The 13,074-nt window shown below is 44.3% G+C and overlaps 1 protein-coding gene across 7 annotated transcripts in view; it reads left to right on the top strand.

The window, feature by feature from the left end:
* The first annotated feature begins 8,566 nt into the window (after positions 1–8,566).
* KLHL13 (kelch like family member 13) overlaps positions 8,567–13,074 on the top strand; it is an 86,586-nt gene continuing 82,078 nt past the window's right edge. For 3 of the 7 annotated variants that reach the window (XM_032123685.1, XM_032123687.1, XM_032123681.1), the window contains exon 1: positions 8,589–8,658. The gene's annotated coding sequence lies outside the window, so the exon portion shown is untranslated. Of the gene's footprint in view, positions 8,659–9,508; positions 9,603–13,074 lie in introns of those variants that run through there. The other 4 variants (XM_032123684.1, XM_032123680.1, XM_032123689.1 and 1 more) reach the window with 3 other exon arrangements.

Genomic DNA, 13,074 nt, shown 5'->3' with positions numbered 1-13,074 from the left:
GACCTACGGCACCAGAGGCAGAACAGACAACCTCCAAATGATGACCAGAATGCAGACCATTCAAATGGTGACCAGAATATAGACCATCAGCCTAATGACTCTTCTGAGGAATACCAGGATGTGAACCATCAGGCAGATGGTCCTTCCACAAGCAGAGACTGGGATGGTCCTTCCACAAGCAGAGACTGAACTTTAAATTTCTTGTTTTGGAGTCAGATAATTAAAGCCTGTTGGGGTTTTAGGAGCTCTCCTGTTTTTTTTTTCCCCATATGTGTTGCTAGGGGGACAAATGGCTGGGTACTTCAGAAAAACAAAAGAGCTGGCTACTCCTTTGTTTCACCTGGGTGTGTGGGCAGTCGGTCTCCAGCGTTCAGACAGAGAGGGAGGCTGCTTTTTTCGGCTGCTTTTCCTTCTGCTGGAGAAGCCCTGGGATCCCAAAGCCCACCTTCCCCACCCCGCTGGAGGCCGGGCTGTGGCCGCCCTGCCCCGCTGTTGCTTCGAGCCTTTGCTGCGTTGTAGCCGTGCTTGCCCTGCCTGTCCAGACCTCCGGGAGGTTCTCCGTTTGGATACATCTTGTCTGCCACCCGGGATTTGTGCTCGTCCCTGCCGTTCCAGCCTGCTGTTCCCGAGGGTCCGGCCGGACACCAGGATTGGCTGCCCAGGGGTTTGTGAAGCTTTTTTGTTCCATCCCTTCCCGGGATCCCAGGGCACCAGTGCCGCGTGCTCCCCGAGCTCGCTCCGGAGCGCCCCCTGCAGCTGCGGGGGAACCATCGCACCTGCCCTGCTCACCGGGAGCCGCCAGCGCCCCTGCCGGCTGCGAGCGGAACTGCACCCGAGGGGAAAGGGCCGGACAGCCGAGAAGGCTGGGACTGGGTTTGTGATTGTTTGCTGTTACTGCCATAGTTATTGTTGTTTGTTTGACTGGTTATACACATATAGATATTAATAGTAAAGAACTGTTATTCCTATTTTCTGCATCTTTGCCTAAAAGCCCCTTGATTCCAAAATTATAATAACTCGGAGGGAAGGGGGGTTGCATCTGCCATTCCAAGGGGGGTTCCTGCCTTCCTTAGCAGACACCTGTCTTTCAAACCAAGACAAAGCCTTAAGGACATATTTAGAATTAATAACTGATGTAAATATCTATTTAGGATTAATAGTAGAGTTGTTATCAAAAAAAAGGGGGAATTGTAGATATAAAAATGCTGCTAGTGAGGATTTTCTTGCTATTTTCTAAGTCCGTGAGAGACTTTTCTCTCTCACAGAAGAGGTAGCAGTTATGTAAACAACCAAACACCTGCAGTCTTGAAAAGTCTTGTTTATGGTACAGTAGAAAAATATTTTGATAATGGATGTTTTAGGATTTTGGCCAATCACCCCAAGGGGTGGCTGATCCTTTGTCCAATTAGACTGTGAAGAAAAAAGTCCATAAAAGAGTTTGTAAAAGAATTAAATAAATCAATCTTGCTGCACAATTCCTGTCTCCTGGATCTTCTCTCCTCCTCCTCCTCCCTACGGCTGCAGGACACGGTGATATACCCTAGGGCAAAGGCCTGCAGTAATAGTGGGTGAGCTCAGCTGATGAATGGGTCATTCCACACCACTGACAGTCACTAAATTTGCTCCACTTGGAACCATTGAGCTGCTCTTGCTTGGAGATGGATTTGTTAATGTATTTCCTGACAGCGATCAATAATTTATTTTATATTCGTTGTGATCTCTAATTGGGAGTGAACCTTAAAGACAGATTGCTTTGATATAAGAACTATCATCTGCTGCAGAAAGCCCATTTAGCAGCTCACATTGAGGAGAATGAGAGCACACAGTTGCTTTCACTGCTTTTGTGATGTTAGGGGAGGTCAGAGGCAGCTCTTTCTGCCAAGATACGGCCAGGTTTTGTCACACCCAACTTTGGTTGGATCTTACAACTTTCACACGAGCAGTGCTCCAGAGATCAGCATGAGTGTTTGCAAAAGGCAAGCAAAATCCAGCCTTTAATATTGTTCTTTTTGTGATAGGAGAAATAATTCACGACAGAAGTTCATGTCTTGTTTTGATATTGTAGTGATAAATGATAACTTATTAAGACATACAGGGGTTTCTAGAATTCCACATTTTCTATCCTTACTGCTAATTATAAGGAAACAAAGGTGCACTGCTTTCTTTACTATGGGAAGAAATTCCCAGGTATCAAACCAGCATATGGATTATGCCATGTGCAGTGAGCAAACAAGGAGTGCAGTGCTGTACTGCAAGGCTCCATTGCTTCATCAAGAACTACTGCTCTCCCTACTTCTCCAGGGGGAATTGTATATATAATCCCTCCATCTGGCACAGGCCACTTCTCCTGCATCCTGGCTGAACTGTGTTGGCTGAAGCAGTTTCCTCTGCTGGCACTTGTTCCCTGTTCATCTCCACCTGTGGGAAAGAAAGGAAGATGAAAGTGATGTTATTTATCTTGCTGCATTCCTGGCCCTGTTGAACTCCCATTTCCTCTTGGTGATAAGAAGGACCTGTAACACCAGTTTTATGAGTTAAAAGTAAGGTGATTTTACTCAAATTGAGAATTATTATTAGTGTTTTAAAATTCCTGTCATGTTCTGAAAGCTGCCCTGCAGTCATATGAAAGGAGTTAGAAACATTTGCCAGCAGGGAACAAAAGCATAAGCATGCAATGACAAACTGTTTCGTCTGGAGAATACAGTCTACAGTGGTGGAAGTAGTTATCTGTGGTGATTAGTAATTCTGTGCAAAAAGTGTTGTTCCAGAAGAACAGTGAGAAGCTAGAAGAACAGTGAGAACTTGCAGAAGACATTGATTAACCCAGCATTTCTGTTGGCTATTGGAACTTGTATATGGTGAATGCAAACATAATTATTTTATGAATCATAAAGTATCCCTCTGCTAGTACTTCAAAGCTCAATGCTGGTACATTCTGCTGTACAGACATTCAAAAAAATAAAAGAGAGATTGATGGGAATGATACCAAACGCCTTATTGTAGTGCATTTTGGAAATGTATAGGGTTGAAAGAAAGTATTGTATTTTGCTTTTTTTGTCTGACATTTGTTGGAAGCACTTCCTGACTTGCACTACTTCTATTACTACTACTTTTTGCCTCACAGTGAGAAAGAATTCCATCTGGCTACTTTTTCCCCAGGACTGTAAAAGCTATAAAACAAGCCAAACTTTACAAAAGTCACTATGTTTACAATGAAGATACAAATCTGACAGTAAAAAAACCCAGATAACTGAGACTTTGAACTTGCTGATAATCTATAACTCAGACTTCAAATTCCTACCCCTCTCTGGACTGCCTCAAAATGTGTATAGGAAATCAAGATAAAAGCCATGTAGAGAAATAATACAACTAAGATACTGAGTTGCTTCACTCATCTTTATAGATTTGAATCTCAAAGAGAGCAAGCAAGGAAAATTCCTGTATTAAAAATGAAAGCTGCTGTGGAAGAGTACCTGAATTACCAAAGAAATGTCTTGACTGAGTCCTGCACGAAGTTCAGGCACAACATGCAGCCTGCCCTGGCTCCCAAATGGCTCTGTACCTCAGCTAAGGAAAAGCACTCTCTGATCTTTTGGTAGTGATGTTTTATTGTAACCTATTATAGCATGAAGAAATCTATTTTAAAAATAGCTCTTCCTCTAAATCTGAAATTCTGCTTTGCTGATTTTTGCTGGAGGAAAAACAGGATAAACTCCAAAATAACTTCGGAGGAAATGACACGTTCCACTGCTATTTATTTTTTGAGTTAAATCCTTTGAGGTAAGGGAAGACTTGGGGATGGGACTGGCAGACTGCAGCTGGTAAAGGTTGTTATTTGTCAGTGCTTATGTTCCCAAGGAAGGCTTCCAAAACAATTTAGTCAACTGAAGATGAGGGAGTCCTTGCTACAAATGGAAATGTTGCAATCACACCCTGCAAGACAAAGTGGGTAAAACATTTTGTGTGTCTACCATAAGAAGCTATACCCTGGGCAATGGATCTCTGACTGTCTGATCCCCACTTCACCCTTTTATGCACAGCTGGCGTGATAGAGAATGTAAAATCCACTGATATGTCTTGAAAAGGATAAGTCGATCAACAATTTTAGCATGTATGAGTTTTAAAAATAGCATTAAAATGTCAGTGATGCTTCTATATCAGTCCTTTATGGCCTCAAACTACAGAGGTTATTGCTGCACTGGACAATGTAAGAATGTAAGTGGCGTATTTAGGTCAGATTCTCTCTTTGTAGTTGTTGGATTAAATTTTAGAACCACTCCGAATCCTTGAGGCATTTAAATCTCTGCCTGCTCTGGATGGCCTCCTTTCTGCCTAAATTCTAGTTACAGACTGTACTCCCTGCAGGCATCTTCTCTGATTTCCCCATCTTTCCTTCTACTCCCTTCACATTTCATTTGTCTTCCCAAACTCCTAAGATTTGGATCAATTGTAACCTAAATGTTTTCTGTCTTTTTTTTTCTTCCACATGGTGAATTTTCATGCTAGAGGCTAAAATAACTCCCCCTTCCTACATATTTTAATATTTTAACTATGTCTCTCCAGTGAGATGCTCCATTTACATTGGAAATGTTTCTCTGAGAGGAGCAATGATGTTTATGCTGAATTCTTCCCTGTTCTGCTGTGAGCTTGCCTGGTAGAGAAGGGCAGGCTGTCCAAGCTGTCTGTGATTCTCTGCAGCCTCAGTAATTCCCATTTCAGTGGTGGGTGACTGTGTGGAGGGCAAAGAGAGACAAAACATTAAGAGGGCAAAGAGGGATGAGGCATTCAAAGTGGTATCAAGAAAAATTAATCTTTAGGTTGTTGTTTGGCCCTCATTTTTACATTTGTGAAAATGGCTGTGGATGGTGAAAAAAAGGTTGAAAATTGAGGCTTGCATATGCAGGATTTATAGGTATTATAATTTAATTTAAAATGCTTTTGTGTGCTAGCACAGACCAGGCAGTTATTTCCTCTTCCAAGCACCATGAACAACTCTACTATCTGGTACTTTTGTTATGCAATGGCACTGACTGTGTAAGGAGAGACCTTTCAAATATCTTTCTGACAAAGCTTTAATAAATATTTTAGTGTCATTTGCTTTTGAGGGCTACCTGCAGCTGTCTGGGGAGGCATAGCTGTGTCTCTGCGCACCTCAGCTGGCTCTGATCTGACCAGTGCTTGGGTGGTGAGGAAGGTAATACCCATTTCTCTTCCCTAAAGCATGAGGCTGGTAGGTGCAATTTCCATTTTTCATGCTGGTCACCAAAAGTATCTCATATTTGCATCTCAGGATAGGGAGAGAGGCTGTCAGCTGTCTTTCTTCCAGGAAATATCTGAGAAATTGGGAGGCTTTCCTTGCTGATGTTCCTGGAGAGTTGCTGGTGTCTCCCAGGTGCTGTTGGAAGTGGAGATGGAGTAGGGCAAAGTTGTAGAGCACTGCTCTGTCCTCTAGGGATTTTTATTTTGATAACCTTCTTGGGGAAATTTCCAATTCACACCGTGGGGAAACACCAAGAATAGGGTGTAGGTACACTCCACTCTGAATGAAGATTTTTTATGAGGCTTCATCAGCCTCAGCAAACCTGGTGTATTGCTGCTCAGATCCCTCTCTCTCTGTTGGAGGCTGGAGCGGTGCTCACAGAGCCACTCCAGATGGTCAGCCACCGAGCTGCTCTGTCTGCATGTCCCGGCCTTTGGAATGGGATGGCAGCCTGCAGGAGCAGCCGTGAGCTCAGGATCTGCCTGAACTCAGCAGATGTTCCTTTCTACTCCAGCTCCATAGGCTTTGTTGTGCATTAGAGGGAGCCAGAATTGTCAGTGAACTTTGGAAATGCATCATGCGTGGCTGGAATCAAGATGTCTTGAGGGGGAAAGTCAGCTTTAAAAGCCCTTTAAATGAATGATTTTTTACCACAAAACATTTTCAGTGTTTACTGCTTGACAAAAATGCACCTTGCCTCCCATTTTAGAATGGTTTTAATTTTGTGAGGCTGTTATTGTGGCATGAATATGCAGATCTATCCTACACAGTATATTTTCACTATAGAAAAGGTATAAATCCTGAAAGTAACTTTTCTAAATTGCAGAATGAAGAAAGTAAGAGGTAATAAAAAGCATTCATGCAGCAGAGGAGCTCATTTCACATCTGGAAGCACATAGGTGCCTCTCTACCTGTAGCCCTGCACTTGGAGAAGGGGTCATGGATGCTACAGTCCACTTTGGCCGGCAATGCTGGTTGAAAGAGCTGCAGAAATGCTGCCTTAAACACATGTGGGTACTCACTACACGTGAGCTGCAGCTCCTCACATGCTCAAATCAAGTTCAACATTAACCTGCAGAACTGCAAATAGTGAATTAATGTTGTCACAAGCAATTGAAACTTAATAGAGCTTAGTTTCTCCTCTACCAGAGTTCTGTGTTCTGCTTTGTAATAGATTCTGTTACAATTTATGGCTAATGCTCAGAGTAAATTGTTTCAAGCTCAGGTAGTGGTGGGTATGTGTTTTCTTTTGAGATAAAATCAAATTGTATAATTTCTGAACAGGAAATACTGTTGCTTAATGGATATTGCTCTCTCTAATCTGTAATATCAATGCAAAGTGATTGTGAGGTTGATGTAAACCTGCTCTGCCTGAACTGGTAACTGTTCATTTTTTATACTGTTCTTAGATGCTGAAAACATAAATTATCACACCAAATTGTGTTCAGTATAATTTTCAAATTGTATCAGATTTGACAGCCTAAATACTTAGAATGCTGTTTTGAAAGGAACTATTCTGTAAGTAGACTTATACAGGAAATGTTTGTGAATACTGTCTTGCTGTAATATAATATGTAATATATAATTATGCATAAAACTTACTTTGTAATTTGCTTTGTATTAGTAATTTAGTGTATTTGTCTTGTGCTGTGTTGATACTTTGAGATGCCTGACAGAGTCTGCAGCAAATTTCTGGTGAATTTCTTGCAGAGAAATACATAACAGGCATCAAAGCTTTGTAGAAAAGTATGCTTAGAACAAGTTTTTAAATGACAATATAATATCTTAGCAACTCTAGTACATATATTTGCAAGAACTCCTTGGTGACAAAGCCTAGGTCTTCTGAACAGAGCTTTGCAGCCCTCCCCTGCACAGCTGGGCTCCTGGGGGCTTCCAGATACATGCTAGAATTTGGTGCTGAGAGGTCCCAGGTAAAGACCAGGAAAACTTGCCTGGTTTCCAAGGTGGAACTGTTGGAAGAACATTGGAGCACTATGAGCAGTTGATTCATTTGCCAAGTCCTTAGTTAAAAAAAAAGGGAATATTCAACTGTGAAACAAGATGGAACCTGGGCTGTAAAAAACCACTTTTGCCAGGTAAATGAGCAAAGAGGATCAGAAAGTTTCTATGCCATTGGAACTGTGGGCTTGAACTTGGGAGAACCCATGTGAAATGTGCATTGGAGACATTACCTTGGCTTGGGATAAAAAAGAGCAGTAGGAAAAAAGAGCAATATCTGGAGTGGCATGTGTTTTATAGCTACTGTCCGTCTAAATTTCAGTTCCTTTTCTAATGGAAAGAAAGAAGCAAAAAGGTGAAGAACTCACTGTTGCAACCTTCTTTTTATAAAATATTGTGACTAATCACATTCCTATACTGGAGATATTCTATTTGGGAACATTTGTGTAATATCCAGTGTGTCACTCTGTCCCTGTCTCTTCCCAGCAGAGGTGAGTTCCTCCTAAAGTTTTGTAAAGTTAAGTTGAGACTGTCAATGGCTTATGCAAGAGGTCATTTTCAAGGACAGGAGTTGGAAAAATATACACAAAAAATGCTTTCTTCTGCAACTGAGATACTGATTTTCTCGTCAGCTTCAGAGTAGAGGTGATTTGGTTCCCTGTGCCTGAATTTGCTTCTGTTGCCCTTAATGATGTGAGAACAGAAGTGAACCCAAAACTGCCCATAGCATATCTCAACCAGGATATCTTTTGCTCTGAGATAAATGCTGCACTGGCTTTGATAAGACAATGCAAAAAATGTCCAGATAAGAGAGTAGGTTTAGATTAGATATTGGGAAGTAATTATCTACTTTGAGGGTTGTGAGGCACTGGCACAGGGAAGCTGTGCCTCACAACCCCATTCCTGGAAATGTCCAAGACCAGGCTGGGTGGGGCTTGGAGCAACCTGGGATAGTGGAAGGTGTCCCTGACCATGGCAAGGGGGTTGGAACTAAGTGGTCTTTAAGGTCCCTTCCAACCCAAGCCATTCTGTGATTTTATGACTGTTGCTGCCTCTTTCTGTCCTCCCTGCTGTTCCAGCAGCTCTCCTGATGCACCAAGCTGCTGGAGACAAGTCCTGCTAACAGAGCTTTTACCCGTACACTGCAACCCCACCCTCTCCCCTCTTTTCCTCTTTTCCTCCCTCCTTCTCTTCGTCCCTCCCTCCTTCCATCCCTCCCGACGCGTACAGAGACCACGCCCCTTTCCCCACGGGCCCCGCCCCTAGCCCCCACCGCCCCGCCCAGCTCCCGCGCAGGCGCAGTGCCCGCCCCGCCGTGCCGGTGACGCGGGGCCGGGCGGGGCGGGGTCGGGCGCGCACGGAGGAGCGGGGCCGCGCTCGCCAGTTCGGGGACGCTCCGGAGTGGGGCCGCGGCCGGGGCCGGGCGGCCGCAGCCGCAGGTGAGGGCGGGGCTCGGGGACGCCGCTCGGTTCTGCCCCGTTCGGGGGCCCGGCGGGGCCGGGGATTTGCGTCCTGCGGGGCCTCTGCGGCCGCGGGGGGGAGCGGGGCGCATTTAGTGAGCGGCGCGGGGGAGCTGCCTTGCACCGGAGGGGCTGCCCCGAGGGTCTCCCGTTCACCGGGGGCTGCCCTGAGGCCGCGGGGGGAGCGCTGCTGGCGGCAGGGTCTCCCTGCCTGCGGGACAGGACCGGGGTGTCCCGGCTGCACTTTGGGGGGTGGCGGGCGGTACCCCCTGTGCCGGGGGGGGGGGTCGGCATGGGGCAGTGGGGGGACCCCGCTGGTGAGGGAGGGAGGACGAGGGTGCCCCCATTTCAGCGGGTACCCAGCGAGGGGTGTGCAGGGGCAGAGCCAAAGTGCGCCGTGTCCGGCGGGGCGAGCAGCGGGGCAGGGACGAGGGGTCTGGCAGGACGGGGGTCCTGGCTGGGAGTGTCTGGGGACAGAGCGGGAGTGTCCCGGCCGGGGTCGCAGCTGGCGGCATGTGCGGACTGGGCTGCGGCGCTTGTGCCGCTCGCAAAAAGTGTCTTTAACTCTCCTTTTCCAGGCTTCATTGTGCAGCCATTGTAATCGTTCTCTTCCTTCCCCCGGCTCGTTCTGCTCGTCACTGTTTATTGTTCCTTGGTCTTTAAATAGGCTGGACGAGGTCTGGGTGCAGGAAGGAGTTTTGGGGATTAGTTCTGAGAAGCAGCCATTAGAAAGGGGGACGTAGCTGTAGGTTGTAATTAACTTGCCAGTTTCCTCTTCTCCCTGTTCGCGTAAAATTTAGGCCAAGCTCTGTTTTTAGTAGGTACTGGTCAGGACTCTTCACCTCCGTATGAAAAGTGCGGTGTTAACTTAAGAACTCTGGAAGTCTTGGCTCGGCTCCTTTGTATCATTCAGGAGACACAAGGTGCACATCTTTTTCAGTTTTGTATGGCAAAGGTTTCTTCAGCTTTGATGTTCTGAGTGTTGTTAATGAAACTGATGCTGTCTTGGACCTGCTGTGAAATCTGCATCAGAAATACTTCCCTTACCCATTTAAATATGCCTCATACATTTGAATAGAGTGACACGGAGGAGTTTTCCTTATTCTTTCCCCAGTGAGCTACACATAGAGATAATGCTAATGAATAACCTTCAGGGCACTCTTCCCACTTCTCTGATTTCATGGTAGAGCTTGTTCTGCACTCCTGTTTAATACTAGAGTAGTATGCTGGAGAGTGTTGATAGTAAAAAAAGTTTGTGTAGTAACTTGGATTAAATGCTGTCCTGAATGCACTTCTGGTGATCTCTTTGATGCTATGATTTTCAAAATTGTGCTTCTAAACATTTTCCTTGACTTTTAAAGTTCAAAAAATTGTAGTGAGGTGCCAGCATAAATTAGCATGCTGCTCTGCTTCAAAGAAGCAAGACTGCTTCTAGTGAGCCAATGACACTAGGTGTCAAAAATGAATTAAAGTGACTTTGCCCCAGCCAGCTTTTTTAAAATTAGTATTACTTTAAAGAATTTCTTCTGCTCTTTTATAGAAGATTCACTAAACTGAAAGTCATCTGAGGCCGTAGTTCAAATGTACCTGATCTGTAGCAGTAATAGTGGCTTGGAGCCTTCTGCAGTTCATGGTATCATTGGCACAACTTCTGGTGATGTATGAAGCAGATCAGCAAATGTACCCAGCCAGAGGGAAAGGGTTATGCCCAGATTTCCTGATCTAGTTTGCAGTGGAGTCCCCCAAACGACAGCAGAGCATGTCCGTGGAATGATGATGAGCATTGGGATCATCTCAGGCAGCCTGTGGGGGCAAAGCAGGAAAGGGAGTATGTGCAGCTGGTATCACTACTGGGGCAGCCTGTGAGGCTCAGAGGGGAAGTGAGATGTAGCTACTGCAGGAAGGGTTCTTCTGCTGGCACATGGACTGTCCAGAGGCACAGTGGGATTGGGCATACAAAGTAAAGCCTTGCCTTTTCTCCCTGAATTCCAGGCCAGGTTGGATGGTGCATTGAACAACCTGGTCTAGTGGGAGATGTCCCTGCCCGTGGCAGGGGGGTTGGAACGGGATGATCTTTGAGGTCCCTACCAACCCAAAATTGTTCTACGGTTCTATGAATTCTAGTCACAAGTGTGGTTGTTTCTTTGTTTTGTTTTCCAACAGGCTGAGAAAAATGCTGGAGATCTTAAAAAAAAAAAAAAATCAACAAGCTATCTCATGTTGAATGTATCTTAGCATAATACGATACTTGTATGTGTTTCTTTGACAATGGTGATCAAGCCCAGATTGTCTGGATCTAAAGATAGAACCTCTGTTGTCTGAAATAAGAGATCATTGAAGTTACCTCCAGGACTGTATGTTCTTGGTGTGGCCCAGCTGTTAGAAAAGGATACTTAATCAATGCTACAAAGAAAGTGTTGGTAGAGACTCCAAAGGAATCTGCAGAGTGTTCTGCTGGAAGTGTTTTTGCTAGCACTACTCTATCACCTCCACAAACACCACAAGCAAAGCTGTCAGAAATGCTTGTGTTTTTCATTGTTGTTAGGTTGCTGAAATAGCTGTGATGCCTAGTATATGGCTTTGTTTTAAACTCTTTAAGATGGTATGTCTGTGCTGGCAAAACTTTCTGTGAAACTGCACTATGGCAAAAATTGTTCAATTATGAAGTGTTTTAAGAACAGCAGCCTTAGAACATATTCAGTGTTTGGCTGTTTCACTGTATTGATAGTGCAAAACTTTTCTAATGACCCTTAAAAGCTTACCAGAGTTGATTTTGACAGCCTAGGTTCACAGGGATGGATGCTTTTGTCACAGATCTGGCATAGTGTTTATGGATGTTAGTGTGAGTGGGAGGTAAAAGCTTAAATAGCTGGGGCAACGTATGTTCTGCTTTCCTTTCAAGGTTCTCTACTTTCAGATTTTTAAAATTTTCACAGCTGTATTGCATTGTCAGAGTACTGACTGGAAGCATTTTTATGGTTTTCTTTTTTAACTGTGATGCAACAGGTTTATTAAAATTGTGAGATTTTTGTGGATAAATTAAAAACACTGCTGTGGAAGAAACTCTTCTCAGTATATTGGCTAGCCCTAAGCAAAGTATCTTTGAAAAACTGTGAAGTAATCCAACAATGTTAGATTGTAGTCTCTGGGAGCAAAGGCATGCTTTCAGTGGGCATTCAGGGGAATTGAAAAATTTTCTGCTTTTGTCTGAATTATTTTCATAGAGCTTTGTCTCTGCGGGGTTTACACAGTAGGAGGTGTTTTGGGGTGTAACTGTGCCTATGCCATGTAGTGCAGACAGCCTATATCCTGTATCAGGAGGTTCTGACAAGGGAACCAGGCTATAAGTGCATTGGGGTGGGAGATACAGGGAGTTGGAATGTGTGACTTGGTGTTGGTGACAGAAGTGGATTTCCTGAAGATATCTGTTGGATTTGGAGGTAGTAGGGGATCTGTTTGAACTGAGGAGGAGCTTGCAACCTGTGACAATATTTAAACCTGACTCCCTTAATTAGCCTTTGTATTTCAGAATACTAACTAAGAAAATTTGGGTGATTTTCCATATTCAGTGTCCTGTAATGAATTTGATGTCTTTGATGCCTGTTCTGAGAAGCTGTTTTCAAGTGAGTTGGCTGTACTACTTTTTGAAGAATGCCCCAGTTACTGATTTGTATTATTGATATTTTTGCTTTAAACTCGCTGTAGGAAATAGGTAATTTGATTTCTTTTTGTGGAATCAGTGCTTTGTTAATACTAATGTCAATGGTCATATGATTGCTTGGGGCTTTTGTTTTACCTTCTCTGTGACTGATGCAGCTGCTTGGTGGTGTGCTCTGTAGTTGTGAAATGTGAGATTTATTTGGCAATGCCAGCTATTCTGCTTGGTTTCTTTAATGTGAAATATTTAAAATATGAGCAAGCTTATGTACAGGAGAAAGTACGCATGAAAATAGCTTGTGACCAGAAGTTTTGCTTTTAAAGAAGTTCTTACAGCTTTTGCCCTTACTTGTAGTTGCTTAATTTTTGGGGAAAACTTCAGACCTTTCTCCATTTCCTTATTAAAGAGCATTGATCTTACCAGGGACCCCATGCCTGCTTGAACTGTCAGAGTGCATGTTTTGGTCTCCCTTTTCAAGGGCCCCTTCTGTGGAGGGTGCCCAGACAGTGATGCACATGGAAGGCTACTGACAGAGCAAAACTGCTGCTGTAATCTGTGCGGGTGTGGATGGGACCAGAGCAGAACTGGTTGTCAGTAGGTAAAGCAGCATGATTATTTACCCGTGATGTCAGACACTTGCTTTGGCTCCTGCCTCCTGGCATATGTACTTGTTTGTCCTGCCTCTCAGAAGTCTCTGCCTGAAGTGGGAGGTGTAAGCTGCTTTAGGACAGAGGTCC

Source organism: Corvus moneduloides, chromosome 14 (assembly GCF_009650955.1).
Source record: "Corvus moneduloides isolate bCorMon1 chromosome 14, bCorMon1.pri, whole genome shotgun sequence".
In the NCBI taxonomy this organism is placed as follows: Eukaryota; Metazoa; Chordata; class Aves; order Passeriformes; family Corvidae; genus Corvus; species Corvus moneduloides.
The sequence above is the reverse complement of the archived record's forward strand: the minus strand, read 5'-3'. Positions and strand labels throughout refer to the sequence as shown.